Raw genomic sequence first — 5,923 nt, 5'->3', positions numbered from 1 at the left:
AGCCAGCCCTCTCTCCCTCTCTACCCTCCCGGAGCGCAGCGGCGAGCACCGGGCTTGGGGAGAGCACCGGAGCACCTCCCCGTTTAAAGGGGAGGGACAGGAAGGTGTGCGGAAAGAGGGGACAGTTTATAATTACTTTTTTAAAACTTTTTTTTTATTTTCAGTGTATATATGGCGGTGTATATATGTCGTGTGATAGTTGTTAGACAATTAGAATGTTCTGATAGTTTTCAAATTGTTTAAAACAATATTTTAATTGACTTTCAGCAAAAACATTTCCAATAAACTATTGGTAGATGGATCAGAAAATGATTATTAATTAATTTTTCCAACAAAAATGACAAAAGTCTACTAATTGTCATCTGAACATATTTGTATTTTGGATAAAATACTTTACAATTATTTAGAAGATATTGATATTTGTGAAATTTGTAATAAAAAACAAAATGTATCATAACAATATACAGTAGGTCTACAACAAATGTGACATTATGCTGTAAACCTACTTCTTATTTTTATTATTAATCAACTAAATATTTAATTGATCATCAATATCAGTTATTTTCTTGAATATTTGATTAAACCTTTGCTTCTTATCAGGAAATAGTACTGTATAGCATCAATTTGCTTGTTTTGTCCAAACAAATTACAAAATTCAATGTTTATAGAAATCCATGAAAAGCAGCCAACTACCACATTTTAGAAACTGCATGCAATTTGGGTATTTTTGCCTCAAAATATCAATAAATTGACTAATGGTTTCAGCTCTGCCTGACTGAACTCCTAATTTCTCACAGTCCGTATACGTTTGTGTGAACAATAGAGCTTTTATATTCTACTGGTTGGATTTCAGTTTCTGCAAAATGTCAAATTTCTCCCTGCTGTTAAAATGACCAGCCTTGAATATCATGCTGGAACATTTCCCATTAATAACTGCTTTTAAAATCTCTTCTGTGCAGTGCCCGAGCCATTGTACGCATGTCAGTTTTCCTACGGGTGTTCTCGGGCTTGATGAAAGGTATCTCTGTGGAATGAGAGGCTGATGCTGCTCGCGCCCACAGCCAGTCCCCTGGGAGCTCTAATTAAGGTAAAAGAAGCAGGACTCATCTGCATGGCTGATGGAGCTCATACCACTCTACATGGTGCTTTATCGTGGAGCTGGAGAAGCATGATTGAGAGAGCCATAGAGAGAGGAGGGGGGATACTATTTACAGTAGTACTATGAGCCTGGTCCAACTGCTACCCACTTAATATTCATTCTGTTTCACTTCAGATACTGTGTCTTATGTTTGCAATGAATGGAAGATACAATTGTTGGGTGGAGACGAGATTAATAAGGTTGGATAGGCAGGATAGAGGGGTGGTTGGGGGATTGCAAGCTGGTGTATTAAGAGGTAGTCACTGCCTGGTTTGGAGTGGCTATACTGTAGGTGTCCAATGTGAAGAGGGGCTAGGTTATTTAAAGGAAAAAACAGAAAAATGGAGATAAGGGATAATCAGCTGGAGAAGGCTGGTCAAATATTGCTTTTAAGGCATTTTTAAACATTTTGCAAAAGAGTGTGCCTGGAGATTTCTGATTGTCATTGGTTTAAGATACCATTATTTCTAATTTATTTTTGGAAAAACTACATCATAGCTGATACAAGTGGATGTGAAATCAGCTCTACCCATAATTGTATTTGAAATAAGGTATTTGTTCAACAATTTCTATCCTCATAGTCTCCAAAAAGCCTTTTTTGTTTGTTTCCATGACACCTAGTACAAAACCTATAAGCACCTACCGGCAAATCACACTGTAAGTGCAGCTCTGAGGGTTGAAGAAAAAACAATCAGAGCTGGAGTGGCACAATTTGAATTGTTGTAAGATACATAGCTAAGTGCTCACTGCTTTTTTTTTGTATAGTGCAAAGGCCAGAGTACAAATTGCTTGATAACAAGGTGGGTGGGACTCAATATTTTCTTTTTCGAAATAAGGAACACATTGCAAAACAGGAGTTAACCCTTAATCATTCAGCAAAAAGGATGAATAGTGACAAAGCTAAAAAAGACATGCATCTGGAGCTGTATGATAAGATCAAGCCTATATGTTGCTTCAACTGAAGCCAATGCAACATGCTGTTCTATTTGCAGAACACCATCAAACTTCCTCAAATGTCGGTTTCTGCCAAATCTGACACGTCCAATTACCAGTTGTTCCAAGCAATCAGTTTTTCTAATCTACAAAATGTTTTACAATTGCATAAAAACCAGAGACACTTCAAATGACAGACATATGGTTTCTCATCTCACGCTCTTGATTGGATTGATAGATAGGAACAGTCAATTGCAGATTAATGGACATTACCAATCTCAGAGAAAGATTCAGATTTGCGTGATGAGAGGGTTGGCTAGTTAATAGGCACTTTAAAGGCTCAGTGTGTGTGTGTGATGGAAGACTAATGTAACATCAGCCGTGAGGCCCGGTGATGATCCTTATAATGACGTCCTGAGGAGCTCTTTCAAATGAAATCCTCGCTGTGTAACTGCTGCCCCTGGAGTCCTGGCATGTGTTGAAGGAAGACAGGCAGAGTGGAGCGCAAGCAGGCGCTCCGAGGGAGGAGCGTGGACGGAAAAGAGAGGGGAGGAAGCTACAGAAATCTGTTGAGGAGGGTATAAAGAGGAGGAAGAATGAGAGAGGATGATGGGAGATGGTCTGAGAGACATGGGGGAGGGATCAGGCGCGGGAAGGGAGGGATCCGAGGGGGGTCAGATGCTCAACTCAGACTCCCAGCTTCATAGTGGTGGGCTTATTAAACACCAGAGACACAAGTACCTTTTTCTCAGGGCTACATCCACTCCACATAGGTTGCTAATGCGTCACCCACGGGTGGGAGTAGTTCAAAGACGGTGTGGGTGTCTGGGGGCATCATTTGTGGAACAGCATAATAAGCTGTAAGACATCATCAAGAGCATTATCATTATCCACTTCCTCCTTGCATCATCTGACCCAATCTCATCAAATTATTGTAACACCATTCATTATTTAGTCACACACTACAACATTCATACACTGAGGGGGCGAGTATTCAGCAAAGGAAGACTGTGTTTGTCTAAGTAAAAAATGAAAAACAAATGTGTGTGTGTTGTGAAATTCTACGAGTGAACGATGTGATGCTCCCTTCCTGTTGTCTCTGGCTGAACTTTAGACTCTGGACTGAAAGAACAGACATGCCAGACGAGGAAGTAGGGAGCAGAGAAGCTAAACACAACCTGTTACTGAACAGAGGGGGGGGGAGGGGGTGGGAACAAGGGGGAGAAAAACACTCAAGAAACGGAGGACGGTCTCTTACTATTTGTTGAGTTAAGCTTATGACACTATAAAACCTATTCTCTAAAGACTCATGTTGTATTATGTGTCTTTCCTTTTCAATCTACTTCCTACTTCAGAAAGGCACACACTGTGGAATATAATGTATATCTCATTTTCCAGTATTTTCAATAGCCTTTGAATACAATAAAGGAAGAGTACAAATGACAGGACGTGAACAAAAAAAATCTAATCAGTGAATTGGCTGTGAGAAAAGTGAAGAATCAACTTGAAACCTTGAAAGTAGGAATGACAATATTATTCACACTGTCAGACAGCACTGGTTTCTAGGCGATGAAGTGCTCACCTCAGAAGCCTCTCTTTATCCCCTGCAGTCCCACTCTGTTCCCAATGTGAATGCCCAACACAATAAGGCCACATACACAAAACGAGAAGCGCTTACTTTCAGCTTCACAAGTCAACGTTTTTTTGTCCTGCAAAATGAAATCTAAGAAGCACAAAGGACTGGTCCCAGCCCGTTCGTCTGTCTGCCCGCCTGTCATACACAATATCTTCGAAGGTTTTGAGAAAACTTTGGGGATTGATGCATGTCATGTCTCTCTTCCTTTGTGCTAAAAATGACACTGGTTTTCCAAAAGTGGATTCTACTTCCTTACAAGATATTTTTGATGCTTAGAAATGTTTCTACCTGCCTGATTTTGCCAAAATCTGTGGACCTTTTCTATTTCAGAGATATTTTCATTTGAGAAAATCTGAACTAATGCTGCATCTGACGGCTGCAAACAATCCTTCACAATTCACATTTATAGCAAGGTGTCGTGTTTGCTGCTGCTTTGCTCAAGCAAAAATTGAGCTCATGTGGCTCGGTACAAAAAGAAAAGTGTCACTTAAGAAAGCCACATGATACATTCGTGTAACTGCTGGTTAAAATATGTTCTCTGAGTCTAGTCCGTTCTACAATATGTCTACTTCAGTGAGTCCCTTCTCAGTATAGGTGTGCTGGAGGTTTCATGTTCCGACATTTAATTTACTTCCTTACAGTTGTGATGTCTCAAAAAATGTTTTACATTTAGAATAGAGCAGCAGCTATCTTACTCTCAACATAAATCATCAAGTAACAGCAAGCAAAACACATGTTTGAGTTCTGAATCAACTTTTTGGCACAAGCCGCAGACTTCATTAGCGAGAGAAATAAGGAGTAAAATGATCTAGTGGGAGTCAGTGGTTTCGCTTCAGATAATGTCTAAATCCTGCAATTATTTAAAGTGCACCTATCATGCTATTTTTAGGCAATAGCATAGGTCTCAGATATATAAAAATATATAAAAAACATGTCTATGAAGTGTTTTGCTCAAAATACCAAACAGACCACCCATTCTAGCCATGCCTCATATCCCTCTATTTCACTTCCTGTTTCAAAAGTGCTGATTTGGGCTATAAAGCTTTAAAAAAAAAAAATTTGATAAAGAAAAAAAAAAGGAGGGGGCTGAGCTCATGCGGGAGATTCTACCTGCAGAAACTGCGGTGATGAAACGCCATATCATGGATTATCAAGGATTATTTCTGAAACAGTATGGAGCTCAAAGGCTTTCTCTCTTGCCGGTTATACCACAAGGTGAGTTCCTTTTTATTTCCTGCCACTTCACACACATGCTCTCCACAGGTTAGCTCTGAGTGTGAGCGATGCTAATAGTTGGGCATTGTTTCTGATAGCAACGTTTCTGATAGGGCCGTGGGTGTAAAGCCAGCCTACATTTCCGATATTACGTCATATCGGACGGAAATCTGGATCAGCTCCATTGTAGCCCCGTTTTTAGAGATTTGGGTACGGAGGAAAAGATGGAGGGTTTTATTTTCTGACGCTGCGTGAGTTCCCTGACTCACCGGGGACACATATTTATGTATAAAAGACATCAAAAAGTGCTTTTTGCATGATAGCTCCCCTTTAATATAATTATTGTTGTTTTTTTATTCCTATCCAAATATTGTGATCTCCTGTCCATCTTTCTTACAAGTATGTACATCCATATTATTCTTGTTTGACACATATTTTCCTTGACCATACCTTAATAAATGTAAACCTTGATGTCTTCATAGCACTCTTAATAAGAAATGGACAGCACATAATGTCTTGTCCTATTATATACTGACAAATACATACAATCCAAACATGTTTTTATTTAATTAAATATAAGTATTGCCTCCTTTTAAACATATTTTTCATGTTCTGTTTTCTTCGCTGCAGCAGCTGACTCAGAGGAGCCACTCCTCACATGACGCAATGCCTTGGTGACTTCAAAGTAATTCAATGTAATTTTGATGATTTGTTTTCAACAGATTGCTGAATTCATACAGTGGCTGATGCCAACTGAGTGTTTGGATATGGAAGTGGATGCAGTGCACACAGTATATTTCAAGAGTATGCAATGTTCCACATGTGTGGCTGATCTTAGGTTTATACGTCCATGGGGACCTCAGATGTATCCACCTTCCCAGATGTATTGGCCTCTCAAGTCATACCATATTCTGATACATGGATATTATAAAAATGAACTCGGTGAATAGCGCTATAAGCATTAAATTATTGATTTATACATACATTTATACATCTATTTA

This window comes from Notothenia coriiceps, unplaced genomic scaffold (genome assembly GCF_000735185.1).
Source record: "Notothenia coriiceps isolate Sejong01 unplaced genomic scaffold, NC01 NC01_scaffold00034474, whole genome shotgun sequence".
Lineage (NCBI taxonomy): Eukaryota > Metazoa > Chordata > Actinopteri > Perciformes > Nototheniidae > Notothenia > Notothenia coriiceps.
Note: the sequence above shows the minus strand (reverse complement) of the source record.